The sequence below is a fragment of the Mastigoproctus giganteus genome, chromosome 3, assembly GCF_048544385.1.
Source record: "Mastigoproctus giganteus isolate SK-2022 chromosome 3, ASM4854438v1, whole genome shotgun sequence".
In the NCBI taxonomy this organism is placed as follows: Eukaryota; Metazoa; Arthropoda; class Arachnida; order Uropygi; family Thelyphonidae; genus Mastigoproctus; species Mastigoproctus giganteus.
Window position 1 is genome coordinate 175,237,046 of NC_143577.1, and position 17,287 is coordinate 175,254,332.

General features: G+C 35.6%; 1 long non-coding RNA gene across 1 annotated transcript in view; it reads right to left on the bottom strand.

Moving 5' to 3' along the window:
* The window catches only part of LOC150088425 (uncharacterized), a 127,084-nt gene that overhangs the window by 66,266 nt on the left and 43,531 nt on the right, over positions 1 to 17,287 (bottom strand). The window contains exon 2 of the long non-coding RNA XR_016546793.1: positions 15,866 to 15,950. This is a non-coding gene — a long non-coding RNA (uncharacterized LOC150088425). The remainder of the gene's footprint in view (positions 1 to 15,865; positions 15,951 to 17,287) is intronic.

The window sequence follows — 17,287 nt, forward strand, 5'->3', positions numbered from 1 at the left end:
ACCTTTTAATTTAACTTTTGTTCCAGGGAAAATAATGGAGTCACTGGTAAAAGAATTAATGCAGGACAATCTATTCAAGGCTGCAATTATACTTCAGACACAGCATGGGTTTGTTAAGTGGGAATCTTGTTTGATCAATTTGATTGGATACTACAATGTAATCACAAAGGAATAGGATGCAAAAATAATTTTCATATCATATACAGTACTTGAATTTCAAGAAAGCTTTTGATGCAGGTGCACATAAGACTGCTGTACAAATTGGAGAAGTGCTGCATTAATGGCAAGTTGCTGCTATGGATAAAGGGATGTTTGAGTAGGACAAGACAGAATGTGGTAATCATGGACTAATGTTATTAGTGGAGTCCCCCAGGTTTCAATGTTGGGCCCATTGTTTTCTATATTTTCTTTCTCTTCCAGGAGAAAGAAAATATTCTCTCTTCTCCTTGCCTAGGAACTGCTTCACATCTGAAATATTAACCTTTCTTGTGCGTGTTTATGAGAAAGTTACATATTAAGTTACACAGAATCTTTTTTTTTTTTTTTTTTTTTTATTAGGAAATGCTTAATTTATAGTTTTACTGATAGAAGTTGGTTGGTCAGCATTAATAAGGTAGAATTAATAATTCAAGGTAAACTTCATGCATTTTAATTACCACAGAACTGATGAATCAAAACTATTCCATAAGAAAGTTTTCCACAGTACTGCCAAGATTCCTTTAAGAAACTTTCTTCCAAGAATGCACATACTACATATTTTGTTTCATTGTTATTTCTGATACTTTAGAAGTGTTATAACAAAAGTAGTAACTGATTTAACAATTACTTTTATTCTGTTTATTATTATTATTATTATTATTATTAGCCATATGAGGTTTATGCTGCACCAGCCAAAAAAAATTTCTAAATTACCCTGAGTGAGAGAGAGAGAGAGGGAGAGAGAGAGAGAGAACAAGTGTGAGAAGTAGAAAGAGAAGAATGATGTTGTCCCACTTAAGACCCTGGGTGTGCCAAGTCCACACTCACCGGATGAGCCCCTGGGTATCCCATTACAACTAGGCCACATCATGTGTAAATTATGTTTAACAGTAGATGTGCTTAAGGTTTGCGACTGTAACTGTTGTAATACAGAAATTGGAGATGAGAATATTGGAATCCACTGCCTCCTAGTCATTGCTGTACACCAATAATGATATTAGATATGTTTTTCTTGATCTGCATGGCCGAGAATGAGGAAATGCCGTCATGTAATCTATCCTCTATAATAAATTTTCCAATAGAATCTGAGATATCTTCAACATTAAATGATAATAAGGGTTATCAATGTGAAGACCACTGTTTAGCATTAGCAAATGATTCAAGAAAGCAAGCTTATACAGCATCAGTCATAAAAAAAAAATAATAAAACACATGGCACCTTCCATTTCACCTATTCATTCCCTCCAATAGTTTGTCCAGTTCTTTCTTGAATTTATTTAAGCTATAAACTTCACAACAATGGATGGAAGTTTGTTCCAACAAACAACCACCCACTGGCTAAAAGCAAACTTCCACACGTCTATTCTGCAACCATCCTTCCTCAATTTGAATTGTGTCCACTCGTGTGTGGTCTGAGCAAGAGGAAGCATCCCATCAGCACTGACCTTGCTCAATCCATTCAAAGTCTTAAACACCTCAATCACATCACCTCGCAGGTGCCTAGTCTCCAGACACTGTAATTTGCAAAACTTAAGCCTTTCTTCGTAAGAGCAACCCTTTGTTCCATTCACTAATCTTGTTGCCCTTCTCTGTACTCGTTCCAACAGCTCTACATCCTTCTTAAAATGAAGCCTCCAGACCTGTATACAGTACTCAAGATGTGGCCTGACCATTACCTTATACAATGTGATAATCACCTCCTTATTCCCTGCTAACAAAATTCCTGTATATCACTGACAAAACTCCATGAGCTGTTTTGGCAGCCTGTCTGCATTACTCAGAGAACTTCATATCTGACTGCACAATTACCCCAAGGTCTTTTTCATTTTTCAATACCCCAAGTGTAGTACCTTTGTATCATCTACAAACAGACCTTTGTATCATCTACAAACAGACATTAAGCTGATATGCCTTCATCAATATCACTGATAAATATAGAAAACAACAATGGACCCAACACTGAACCTTGGGGAGACTCCACTAATAACATTAGTTTGTGAAGAGCAATGTCCACTGATTACCACTCTCTGTCTTTTCCCACTCAGCCATCCCTTTATCCATAGCAGCAATTTGCCATTAATGCCACACTGCTCCAATTTATACAGCAGTCTTTTATGTGCACCAATATCAAAAGCTTTCCTGAAATCCAAGTATATAATATCAAAAATATTTTTTGCATCCAGTTCCTTTGACTTCATTGTAGTGTTCAAAAGGATTTTCCCTTAACAAACCCATGCTGTGTCTAAAGTACAATTGGAGCCTTCTCTAGATGATCCTGCATTAATTCTTTTACCAGTGACTCCATTATTTTCCCTGCAATGGAAGTTAAACTATCAGATCTGTAATTACTAGTTTCATCCTTTGATCCCCCACTTTTGTGAAAGCAAACTGGAGATGTGCTTGTGTAACCCCCTTTGGGGATACATTAGCACATGTCCAGTCTGCAAGGATCTCCCCTAGTTCAAAGGATGCTTTCATAATTAGAGCTAAGCGTTTACTTATTTTCTTCACCCTACTTAATATAACTGGATAGATCCCATCCACCCCAGGTGCCTTTCTTATGTTTAACTTCAACAATTTCTCTTCCACCTTCCTCTCAGTCATTACAAAATCAATTTTGCTCCCTGTTAGAGTTTTGACAAACTTCTGGCATCCCTTTCCCTGAAGAACTTCTTATGTGTGAATGTAGATGCAAAATACTCATTCAATTTGTCAGTAATCTGAGCAGGATCATCAACAGTCAAACCATCGATATCAAGTGGACCAATTTGATTCATTCCATTCCTTCATGTTTACATAAGTTAAGAAGTCTTTGCTCTTTTTCTTTTCATCCTTTGCCAGAGATTTCTCATAATCTGTCTTCACATGCCGACCTCCTTTAGGACTTGATTACAGACTAGTTTACATCTATCTGTCACCCAATAATTTATATGCATTCCATGCATTTATGTTCTCAGCCTCAAGTTTTATCAGTTCATCTGAGCTTATACATTGAAGTGGGTTTCTTAGTTGGTACGAAAAACTTAGTCGCTTATAAGATTAATTCCTTGAATGCTTCCCATTTAGAATTTGCTGAGGGTAACTGTCAGTCCCACTGTATAGAATTTAAAAACTGTCTGAGACCACTGTAGTCATCTTTACAAAAGCCAAAAACCCCTCTCTTTACCCTTGATGGTAGTTACATCTTTAATTAAATCCCAAATCAATACACTGTGATCACTGCAACCTAGTGGTTCTTTTATTTTCAGATTCTTAATGCATGAATAATCAGATCAAGAGTATTACTCACTTTTGTTGCCTCTCTAACATCCTGCTGCTGAAAACAGTCATTCAATAAATCCAAAAACGTCTTGCTAGTCTGCAAGTGACCCACAAGTTCAAGGCAATATCTGGAAAGTTAAAATCCCCCATTATAAGACATTCTGATTTACTGGCCCGGTTTATTTCTCTGTACAGATCCTCGTACTCATGAGTCATTAGGGGAAAAAAAAAAAAGAGTTAAAGGTAAACTGCAGCCATTATCAATCCACTGCAGGATGGAAGCCTTCTCTATGATTTGTGTTGAGGGAATGGACCATAATCTGCCACGCTAGTCTAGTGTGGGTTGGCAGTATACATGCACCTGTTCTTACTCTTAGTTACCCTAATACAACCCATGTATTTACTTGTTTCAGGATGACTCCAGCAGTCGCTGAAATCCCAGCACCTTGCTTTCAGGGCTGCTGCTCATTCCAACAGAAGCAGTGCAAGAATCACTTTCACCTCTGTCTGTGGCTATTGTTAATCGTATTATTCTGTGTTTCCCCTCAAGCTAGCAGTTTTCTGACCCACCTAACATTGCCTCAATAGTGTCAGCAAATATTCTTGCACCCTTTCTGTTTAAGTGTATCACATCATTGTAAAAACACTCTCTCCTGTTTAAAAGCAGAGACCATGCTGAATTAATTGACAAGGCTCTCATCATGTACTCCCTCCTATCATGTCTTGGCAGAATTGCAGACAGGTTCAAGTTTAATTACAACTTGCAACTTTTTTCAACATTGCCCTGTGCTTGTTAAGTATTCTGCAGATTTCTTACTCTTAACGTCATTAGTGCCAACGTGTGCAACAATATCACTTTTTGTGCCCTTAAAAGGTGATATCTGCTCTACATAACCAACTTTTGCCCCTGGAAAACATACCCTGGTCCTAATTCACCATTTTCCATTTCACTGACAACAACTAGCTCCTGTGGGACCAGCGTATTCTGCCTTGGGGATTGACGTTGTGTTGCCTGATGATCAAGTGCAATTCTGGCTTGATGTGGGCAGCTGAGAGCTCAATGGGCACCTAATTTTATACCTTCAAGGGCATCCATCCTTTGTTCTTAAAGGTTTCATAAAGGCCCATAACACTGGGTTGGCACCTAATATCCTTGCATTCCTTGCATAGAGTTCATACAAAGACATTCCCCCTCAGCAATATCATATCCCATTCCTGATAGCTCTGCAAACATCAGACAAGTACATTTCATAAGGCTAATTCTGAGGATAACTGCCCCTCTCAGTTCTGTTCAGAGCCATGGCACTCCCATTGACTTGAGCCCATTGCTTTGCTGCTCTGCTCTGCTCTGAGGCATGGATTTTGTTCAAATTGAGATTTATAGAAAGCAAATAAGTGCATACAGTTCACAAATTAAAAATTTCAGGTCATGATGTCTAGTAATAGTATCTCCAAAATGCCAACAACTCACTTGCTTGAGTAATTTTGAACAGAAAATATTGGTAATTAATAACACTGGTATCAATATGCAAAAGTGCTGCAACACTTAAAAAGTCAGTATACATTATCTGGTCTTGTAGAAATGGGTAGTTTGAATAAATTCCAGGAAGAGCTAAAACTCCTAGAGAAGATGGGAAACAATGGTTTTTATTTATTTTCTGATGCTGTATAAGCTTGCTTTCTTGCAACACTTTTTACTATTAATACTTATAGAATGCAACATGGGTGGCAGGACCTACATACAAAAATCATCAATGATTACATATTTTAATCAATGCATAATACAGAATTTGTTCTATAGCCAGAGAGAAACATATGACTGCTACTGGATAATGTCAGGACAAATATTCTAAGATGAAAGTAATGTCCCAAGTTTGCATATATTTTGCAACTATTTTTACAATGTGCCATACACACTCCGACAAACAATACATATTTTTTGCACTAGATCCCCAACACACCAAAGTATCTAGCTGTCAAGTTTTTGTAGTCCACACCTAACAGCAGTAAGTACTGTTCCAGATTACCTTGCTGGAACAATGCTTACCACTCATTGCCAATCTAGTTTGCTCTTTTTTTTAATCCTCTCTAGAAGCTTAGCTTTTGAATGGGATTTCTGAAACTGAAAACAATATTCAACATCTCACCATCACTTATACATAGGAATTATTTCATATTAGTCGATTCATATTAGCATAACAGTCATGTAAAAGTCCCAATACTTCACCATATTCCATCCTAGTTGTCAGTTTACACTACATGGAGAACTTTCACCTAAACAATTTTTAATTTCTTTCCTCCATAAATCTACAAGTTACTCCTGCATTACTATTCCCCCACATGCCATTTACATTTAGCAGTGTCAAACAGCTGCCACTTTTCAGGCCATATCTGTAGTAAGTCCAATCATATTCAGGTCAGAGCAAAGCTTGGCTCCAGTTGTCATCTTCCCAACCTTAGTCATTAAAAAACTTTGACAGCTTTCCCTGTACTTCCTTACTGATATCATTACGGAATATTAGAAGTGGAGAATCCTAGCAGTCATCCCCAAATAACACCATTTAATAAGTTGGTCAGTCTGAAATAACTATGCCTATTAATGACCATCCCTGTATCCTGTCCTTCAGCCAGCTCCTGATTTACTAAAGAATCTTCCCCATAATATGATTTTTAGCGTTTCTCACCAACCATTGAAGTAAAAACGAAAACCAAAATCTTAAAAAGCTTTATATTTAAATTTACAATAAATTTACAGTAGATCAAACAAAACAAAACAAGTGTGATTATATAAATAAAATGTTACTGATGATAAAATACTGAATTAAGATAGGATAAAACAAATGTAGTTTACAGTGAATGTACAAATAAAATGATAATAAAATACTGAATTAAAATACAATAAAATATACTAGATTAAAAGTGCTAAAATAACTGAAGCTTTCAAAGGCTTCTTTCTGCCTTCTTCCTCAACAGTGCACTTCTATTCTGCGGTGCCTCATTAAATACCAGCAGGTTCACGGTGCATCTCACGCAAACGTGTGAGACGCAACGTGAACCTGCTGGTATTTAATCTTCCCCATAATCTCATCTCAGCAGAGTTTATAAAACAACCTCTCATAGGAAGCTGCATCAAAAGCATCCAATAGTAATTAGCCAAATTAGCTACTACTACTATTGATAAATATATGGGATGCTTTTCTCCTTATAACATTGAGTATTCTAACTGTCTTTACTTCCAGTCAACACATTATTATTGATAGGACCCCCAGCTGGAAAGAATCAATTATTTAGTTGTAATCACTGAAAAATGGAAGTAATGTTCTTCTTCTTAAGTTCTGAAAATTGCAGCATCTAGAAACTAGGCACCTGCCAGGTGATCTGACTCAGGTGTGTATGGTTTGAGTTATGGCCTTGAATGGTTTGAGCAAGCTCAATGCTGATGGGATTCTTACTCTTATTCAGATTCCTCACCTGAAGGGACATAAATTCAAATTGAAGGAAGAAAGTTGTAAAATAGACGTGCAGAAATTTGCCTTTAGCCAGCAGATGGTTGATTCCTAGAACAAACTTCCATCTGTTGTTGTGGAAGTTGAGAGCTTAAATAAATTCAAGGCTTAACTAGACAAACTTTTGGATTTTGGAGTGAATGGGTGGGTGAAACAGGAAGGGGTTTTTTTTTTTGACTGATGCTGTATAAGCTAGATTTCTTGCATCATATACCTCTGCTAATATTGCCAATCTTGATATATTAAATTGTACAATATTGAAAGAGTGGGATAAAAGTGATTTTTATTTTTTTTATTTTTTTATTTGACATTGGCTTGCTTCCTCTATCATTCCTTATTTCTATTACACCATTATAACTTGCTTATCTGCCTCTCGAACATGCTGCTATAGAAAACAGTCATTCAATAAATCCACAAAAGTCTTAGTGTGCGAGTGACCAATCCCAACAATATCCACCTTTGATGTCTTGATCAGCACTTCAAATTCATCAAACTTCTTTACTATACTCCTAGCACTGGTGTACATGCAATTATACATGCACCTGTTCTTACTCTTAGTTACCCTAACACAGCCCTATTTACTAGTCCCATGGTGACTCCCAGCAGTTCTTCAAATTACCAGCACCTTGCTTTCCAGGCTACTGCTCATTCCAATAGAAGCGCAAAAAATCACCTTCACCACTGCCTTCAGCTACTGTTAATCTATCAGTCTGTGAATCTCCCAAACCAGCAGTTTTCCGACCCACCTAACGCTGCCTCTTGCACCCTTTTTATTTAAGTGTATCCCATCCCTGCAGAAACACTCTCCTGCTAACAAGCACAGATCATGCTGTGAAAAATTCTACCCCATTAGCCTTGCACAATGTCTCTAGGGCTGAACTGATTGACAAGGCTCTCATCATATACTCCCTCCTATCGTGTCTGGGAAGAATTGCAGACATATTCAAATTTAACCCTAACTCACATCTTTTTTTTTTTTTTTCAACATTGACCTGTACTTGTTAAGTAAGTCTACAGATCTACTCTTAATATCATTAGTGCCAATGTGTACAACGATATCACCTTTTGTGCCCATAAAATATAATATCTGCTCTACAATATCAACTTTTGCCCCTGGTAAACATACCCTGGTCCAATTCCACCTATCCTTTTTGAACAATATATTGCCTGTTTCCCTGACAATAGAGTCACTGACAATAACTAGCTCCTGTGGGACCTGTGCATTCTGCCTTGAAGATTAACCCTCTGTTTCCTAATGCACAAGAGCTGCTCTGGCATTGAGTTGGGCAGCTGACAGATTGATGGAGCCCCCATATTAATTCCTTTGAGGGCATCTACCCTACTCTTCATAATCTCATAGATACCCATCAGAATGCTAAGTTGCTGCCTAATTTCTTCACACACTCTCTGCACCTAGCGTGCACACACACACACACACACACACACACACACACACACACACACACAAAAAGATATCCTCCTAGATCATGTCCTGTTCCAGAAAGATCCAGAAACATTTCACAAGTTGCACATTTTTTTAGACTGTGATGCATTGGAATGATGTGCAGGAACTGAAGAGAGGAAGTTGTTTTAGCTCGCCTCCACATAGGACATGGTCATCATATGCATGCATTTCTGCTGAGGGCAGATGACTCTCCTGTGTGTGAGAATTGTGACACCTTTTTAACTATTCACCATATTTTAACTGAGTGTCCACATTTTAGACATGAACATGATTTATATTTTACTGCTTTTAGTCATCTGGCTCTGCCTTATACACTCAGCCAGATATTATCTGACAATGACCATGTGTCTGCTGTTTATATCTTTTTAAAATCAGTAAACCTTTTTACACGCATTTAAAAATTTACCTTTTTATTGTTACTTCTTTATTGATCTATGTCTTATACATTTTATACCTATTTTATTATATATATCTTGACTTCGTGACCTAATTCATTAGGTCACCGAAATTTCACTTTTTTATGACCTGGTTTTGGTGCATTATAGCATTAGTTGCTAATGTGCCAATAAAACCCAAACAACCAACCAACCAACCATTGGAATCACCCCTTCATCTCTCCCAAGAGCCACAGCACTCTCTCCCGCTACTTTGTGCCAGTAGCTTTGCTGCCCTAGTCAGGGGCATGATTTCCATTTAAATACAATTTAATTGATTAACTGACAATACTACACTAAGCTAATAGATTCTTAAATGCAGTGATACATATTACACTGTCTAGTTTCATGTTATATCTTACACTATCAAGTTCAAGATATATGTTACACTATACTTTGAAAACAAAGTGCACAAAGCATAATCCTTATGGGTTTTGGTAATTAACTATATAATATTGATGTAGATACACCATAGTTAATCCATAAATTTGAACTACGTATGTAGTGTAAAAGGCATCGTTTTAATAGTATCTCATATTGTGGGCGCCTTCACAACGAGACAGCTGGTTTTGCACTACTTCAAATAAATAATGCTTCTCTAGTAGAGAAGACTACTGTTATTTATTTTCATAGGATACCACCACCCAGGCGATCGTTTCGAAGCTAGCAAACTTCATCATCAGTGGGCGGGCAGGTACCCTGGTAGTGCAACATGCCATCACAGTTGTGAAGTTATATCCACAATATGAGAGATGCCAAAGGGTGTTGGTAATAATGTATTTTGAAAACGAAATGCAATACCAGCTATCTTATTGTGAAGGCACCCACAATATGAGATACTATTAAAACAATGCATTTTACACTACAGACATAGTTCAAATTTATGGATTAATGGTGTACCTACACCGATATTATATAGTTAATTACCAAAACCCATAAGGATTATGACTTGTGCATTTCATTTTCAAAATATGTTATTACCAACACCCTTTGGCATCTCTCATATTGTGGATATAACTTCGCAACTGTGATGGCATATTGCACTATCAGAGTACCTGTCCACCCACTGATGATGAAGCCCACTAGCTTCGAAATATCGCCTGGGTGGTGGTATCCTCTGAAAATAAATAACAGTAGTTTTCTCTATTAGAGAAGCATTATTTATTTGAAGTAGTGCAATACCAGCTATCTCGTTGTGAAGGCACCCACAATATGAGATACTATTAAAATGATGCCTTTTACACTGCATATGTAGTTCAAATTTATGGCTTAACTATGGTGTATCTATACTGATATTATATAGTTACACTATACTGTAACAACAACAATATTAAATTAGTTATATCCTTAGCTAAACACAAAAATATTAAATTAGTTATATCCTTAGCTAAACACAAAAAGATATATGCCCAACAAGTGATTAGAACCTTTGAGCTATTCATTTATCACAATTAAAACCCTACTATTCCTCTGCACTACTGGTTATGTGCTATAATATTTGCATAAAAACACCGATATAATAATGGTACAAGTATTCAGTTGTAACTTACAAAATCCAAATATATGATATCAAAATTATTTTCTGCATCCAGTTCCTTTGTAACAACAACATAGTATCCAATCAAATTGGTCAGACAAGACTTCCCCTTAACAAACCCAAGCTGTGTCTAACTATAACTGCAGTCTTGTCTAGATAATCCTGCAATGCTGTAACCAGTGACTCCATGATCTTCCCCACAACAAAAGTTAAACTAACATGTCTGTAATTACTCATGTCACCCTTTAATTCCCCTTTGCGAATCGGGGATACATTTGCATATCTCCAGTTCTGTGGGGACTTCTCCTGAATCCAAGCATGCTCTCATGATTATGACTAAAGGTTTGTTTATTTCCTTTGCTGCTTCCTTTAATAATACTGGATAGATTCCCATCCACCCCAGACTGCCTATCTTATGTTTAACTTCAAAAATTTTTTCCTCCATTTTTCTCTCAGTTATGTTAGTTGATGTTTTTATTTTTTTAGTTCCATACAATAAAAACTCTGAAATGAAAATAAAATCTAATATCTAACAAAGAATCTTTTGTTGGCCATTTTGTCCAACAAATGTTATTTCTCAGCATTCCAGCACAAATAGGCTCTCTCAAATATAAGTAAAAATTAACTTTTGAAATGAACCACTCTTTTATAATTATATTAAGACTTGAATTTATGTGGAAAACTGAATGTAAATTGTCATCTCTCATAACTGTGTGATTGTTTGAATACATTAAATTTCATAACTAAAAATCTCTCTCAAATTTACATTGAACCAAACATAATTAAAACTTTTTTAGAGCAACTTTCAGACCTTTCATTAAAAATTTCGACAAACATAACTTTTCCAAAGGATAATTTTTCAAATTTTCTTTCAGAATATCATACTTTCAGTATAAATGATAGTCGGAAATTGCAATTAAGTAACAGTTAAGATACTATCCCTAAAAACAATTATTTATAAAAAAAAAAGGTAGAGATTTTATAAAATGTGCAATAACTTAACCCCAGGGACTCACATCTGGTGAGTATGGGCTTGGCACACCCAGGATCCTGAGCTGGATATCATCATTTGTGTCTTTTTGGTGATTCCCTTCTGCTTCTGACTCTTGATTCTCTCTCTCTCTCTCTCTCTCTCTCTCTCTCTCTCAGGGTAATTTAGAATTTTTTTTTTTTTTTTGGCTGGTGCTGCATAAGTCTGACTTCCTTGCACCATATGGCTAATAATAATAACTAACAGAAAACAGTATCTTTAATCAACTTTAAACAAGCCATTTTCTTCACAGGTGTCATCTATAAAGATGGATATTAATTACTTACACTCTTTGCACCATGATAAAATCATTTATTATTCAGCAATATGTTACAGCCTTTACCAAAGCCTTCATCATTTGCAAACTGATTGATGGTAACACAAATATATAATCCCCAAAGAGATTTATGATGAGTAATAGTCATAACGTGGGGATTACTGGTTAAAACTACCCCCCCCCCTTCTCTGGGGGGGTGTAATTTGGAACATAAGAGAACCAAAAAAGTCAACATCAGTTAATAACTCCTATACTAGATTAGAAACTTATCAAGCAACATTTGTAAATTTCATTACACTCTGTTACTCCCTCCATATATTTTTTTATTTGTGGCTCCTAAATATTTCGTGGTGAAATACACCTCCCTCATTCATTTTTCTGACCCCCTTCAATACTTTTATATACCTTAATCAGCCCCCAAGATATCTAGCTGCCAAGCTTTGCAGTCAACACCATTCTTCATAGGGACCTCATCTAGCACCCCTCACCAATCTGGTTGCCCCCTCTTTGAACTTCTTCTAGAAGCTTGATGTCTTTCTTCAGGTGTGATCTGCAGACCTGAACATAATACTTTAAATGTGGTCTCACCATCATCCTTATATAAAGGGACAATGGCATCCTTTTCTTTGCTTGTGAAGGTCCTATAATATTATACTATACAGGACAATGTGGCAGCTGTCTGTTTACACTGCATGTTAAATTTCATATCTAAGTGTACCATAACCATTAGGTCTTTGCCCTGAACTACATTTAACTGCACTCTTCTCCCCCCATAACTTATAAATAACTCATGAATTTTAATTTTGCAGGTGCAAAATCTTACATTTAGAAGAATTAAACTTCAGCTGCCATTTTTCAGACCATATGTACAACCAATCTAAATCATTTTAAAGCAAAATGGCTTGGTTTTGGTTATTAACCATCCTTCCTACCTTTTCATTATCAAACTTTAAAAGCTTCCACTGCATTCTCCCAACAATGTCACTAAACACAAGAATGGCCCCAATACCGAATCCTGAGGATTGTCCATCTATGACTATTTTCTGTTGCCTAATTTTTAGCCAGTCCCTGACTCATTGAAGAATCTTACAGTAATTCCAATTTGCTCCAGTTTATATAATAGCTTTTCATGAAGTAAAGGTAATAGTGTCACACAACTTTGACAATATTTTGAAGTCGAGATAAATAATGTCAAAGCTGTTTCCTGGCATTTAACTGTATGACCTCATCATAATAATTAACTACATTGGTCAGACAAGGCTTCCCCTTCATGAGACCATATTTTTCATGAATTAATGATACAGGGCCTATCAAGGTGGCTCTGTATTGTATTCTTTGGCATTGGCTTCATGATCTTGTCCACCAATGAAGTCAAACTCACTGGGCTATAGTTGACAATCACATCTTTCACAACTCCTCTGTGTAATGGGGAAGATATTATTAACTTCTCTGGACCAAAGGAATAATCCCAGAGTATAAGAATGATCTCATTAACATCCCCAAAAGAATGGTGTACTCATGTGTAGGAGCAGGGTTGAAAATATGGGGGAGTATGTTCCAGGGGCCCAGGACTGGAATCTGCCTTCCCCATTAGGAAAGGTGTCTCATCCCACTTAGACTGCTTCACTGGGGCCCACACTGGCTCTCAGAACCCCTGCTCACATGAAGCCTTTTTTAGTATAACAGGACATATACAATCCACTCCCAGAGTCTTACTTTTGCTTAGCTTCAGTAGATTTTACAATAAACTCTTCTCTGAGATTGCTATATCACTTAATTTACAGTAGTCTCACTTCTTGTCATTGTTCCATTGTAGTTTAAATGGTCTTTCAACTATAAAGATCGCTGCAGAGTATTCAATTCGTCTGCTTCTTCTGCTAGGCTTCCTATGACTTTTGAACTTTAATCCAGTAAGGGGAGGGGCTGGTTCTGTTCCATTTGTCTTTATTACCGAATATATTTCTGATTTTCCTTACAACTGAATCTCTCAGTACAACTACTTAATATGGGAACATAGAGAAACAGAATGTTTCTCTGTTTTTAGCTCCTGTAAAAACAGAACAGTCTGCCTTGAAAGATCCAGTCCTGAACCTGCTTGCCAGTGTAATATCCAGCATAGAATTACATTTGAGGATCTGTCAAGCCCATGATTTGATTTTCTCTAGAGCATCAACTCTTGTTCCTCAGAGACTCAATCTCTCCTGAAAGTAGTTTTAATTTAAGGTCATTATGCTCTCTACATCTAGAACAAATAAATATATTGCCATCAACTAAAGAAAGTTCTGCATATGCAACAACAATTACAATTAAAAAAAAGACCATAACTTGCAGGTGGATCAACAGTAACAATTCTCCCATCAGTCAAATTATCCTGTGGGATGTTATGCATATCTTTTACAGTTGAAACTGTAATTATGTTTAAGTCAAGATTTAAATAACAAAAATATCAAAATAAAGCACCTGATAAGTTACCTTTTAAAAGTACCCCACTTAAAAATTAAACTAAAATTACAAAAAAATCATGATAAACTGAATAAGATTGAAATTTAGTTCTGTCAATCTAGTTCTAACAAAGTAATTACCCTTGATGAGTTATCTTCTAGTGAGTCACCTACTTCGGAAATCAAAACTACAAGCTTATCCCTTAAAGACAATAGTTATGTCTATCCCAATAAGTCTAAGAAATGGTTTCCTGTAGCCAGGTGGGAAGGAGCAGCAGCAGTGCGTAGCACACGCTTCTTGATTAGACCGGGGTTCGAGCCCGTCACCACCAAATACGGAGGATGCGGAAAGGTCAGGGAATGACCACCGCATATCCTGGAGCAATATGGCCTTAGTTGCTAATGCTCCTAAAAACCAAATAACAAACAAACAAACAAGTCTAAGAAACCTAAAATTATAACAAATAAAAATAAAATGTTATAAATACAAATAAAAAAGTTATAATAAAAATATAACAATATACCTAATATAATACTAATTATAACACAAAGATATGCTCTTTAAAGTATCTTACACTATAATATTAAATTAACAATAATTAAAACTTGTTCAATTGAGAACGTGCACTCAAAAACTGGTTTGTGAAAAGCACTTTAGGAGATGTCCAGAAGCCCAGACAAGAATTAAATTTCACTTCTCATTCTCATAGTACTTGAGTGATTAAATATCATTCTCACAATATTGAAATTCTAAGAATAATTTTAATAACCTAATTATTCAAATTGGATTATTCAAAATTCTAATCAACATATGTCTTACAATTTATGAAAACAATACAAAAATAGAGACAAAAATACGTTACCAAATAATGGTTTTTTTAGGCAAACTAATAAAATTCAGGAATAAGAAAAATGGAAGTCAAAGACAAAAATTACATCATAAAATGATGGAATCTGTAATGTACCACACTTTAAAGAGATTGGGGAAAAAACAAGACAGATCTGCAAAAATGTATGGTTTAGAATGGACACCTTTACTAAAAAGAAGAAATATAATGTGTCAGGGAGACAGGTCATAAAGGATAAACTTGCACAGACCAACATACAAAAGAACATTTCAAAAATGTAATACAAAAAAAAAAAAAAAAATCTGAACAGTTTAATGTAAATTCATGTACAATGAACATAAGTTCAAAACATTAGGGGAGAGGAAATTGACTAAAAGGAAAGTCAAAGAAGCATTTTTTATTAGAAAATTAAACAAAAAAAACTGTCAAAAGAAACAATGGAAAAAATACATCTGAATGGATTATTCAATAACAAATACTGAATAACAGATAACATTAAATACAGACATTGTATTTAATGAAAAATAGGTGGAGGGTTTCGGCAATTTTAGCCAATTAAAAAACAGCTGAAAAACTGCTCAGCGACTATTCATACACATTACAGATTTCTTTGTTTACTGTGCTTTAATCCAGTTTGCAAGGTTCCAGTAAAAGTGCTGTAACATATTGCTGAATGATAAATGATTTTATCAGTGTGCAAAGGGCGTAATTAACTAATATTAATCTTTCAAGAAAATAGTATTACTATTAAATGTCTGTACATAAAAATCAATGGAAAGAAACAATGAAAACTACTAATTTAAAATATATATATATATATGCACATAGATATATTCACAGATTATTAAAAAAAAAAAAAAAAACTTACCAAAAAAGTATTTAAGCAGCATATTCCCTAATTCCATGTAAAACTAAATCTTTCTCCAATCATTCCTTTCCATCTCTGGCTCGGCCTTTGGATATTCCATTGTAAATTGATTAAAAAATGAAATAAATATCAATAAAGCAAACAATCAAAAAATATATAAAGCAATTAACTTGTTTTAACTTATTGTGAACTGGATATTAATTTTATTTGATATTAATATTAGCATAAGTTTATGTATGCCAACTTTAATCAGATAAAACTAAATCCATTTCACTGTTGTTCCTTGAACTGAGGACTATCTCATTCTGTATCTTCAGTGGCAGGCAGACTTTCAACTGCCATAAGTGCTTTGATATTAACTTCTACGACATAACTTCATATAAATAACAGTCACCCCAAAACACTACACCACTATAAGGCAATGGTCAGGCCACACCTTGAGTACCGTATACAGGTCTGGAGACTTTCTTTTAGGAAGGATGTAGATCTGCTGGAACAAGTACAGAGAAGCAACAAGATTACTGATCAAATTACAGTGTCTGAAGACTAGGCACCTGCTAGGTGATGTGATTGAGCGTGCTCAAACCATTCAAGGCTCGATGCTGATGGAATTCTTCCTCTTGCCCAGATTAATTGACTGAGGGGACATAAATTCAAATTGAAGAAAGACAGTTGTAGAATAGATGGGCAGAAATTTTCCTTTAGCCAGTGGGTGCTTGATTGCTGGAACAAAGTTCCATCTGTCGTTATAGAAGTTGACAGTTTAAATAAATTCAAGGCAGAACTAGACAAACATATGGAGCAAATGGATGGGTGAAATGGGAAGGGTTTTTTTTTTTTTTTTTGGATGAAGCTGTATAAGCTTGCTTTCTTGCATCATATGCCTCTACTAATGCTAATGCTTAAGCATAAGATAGCCCTCAGTTATTTGAATATTTTTCTAAGTGCAAATCACTACTACCATATTAAATACTCAACGTTGAGTATATAAATGTTCTTTGCTTGCATCACAAGTTGATCAAAATGCTTATGCCTTCCCAATTTCTCTTTCTTATCATTACTGTTACTGATTTACCAATGTAAAATGAAATACAGCATAAATCAAAAGTTGTATCACTACTTTGTAAGCCTATAATTTTGTATATTTAAACCTTATCAAAACATACCATGTACTAAATGAAGACATAGTCTTGAAAGCTGTATTACCATAGCATCTCAATATGACTATCACCAACGATGTTCTATATACCATCAGTATTACATCCCAACAAAAGTCAACATCCTATCATACCTGATCAAACACATCAGGTGTTACATGATCAGCAAAATTCCAATTCTTTACATTACATGTAAATTTGTTAGTAGCTGATCAACCTAACTCTTAAAGCACCAGAGAGAGAAAAAGTCAGGCCCAAGACTGCA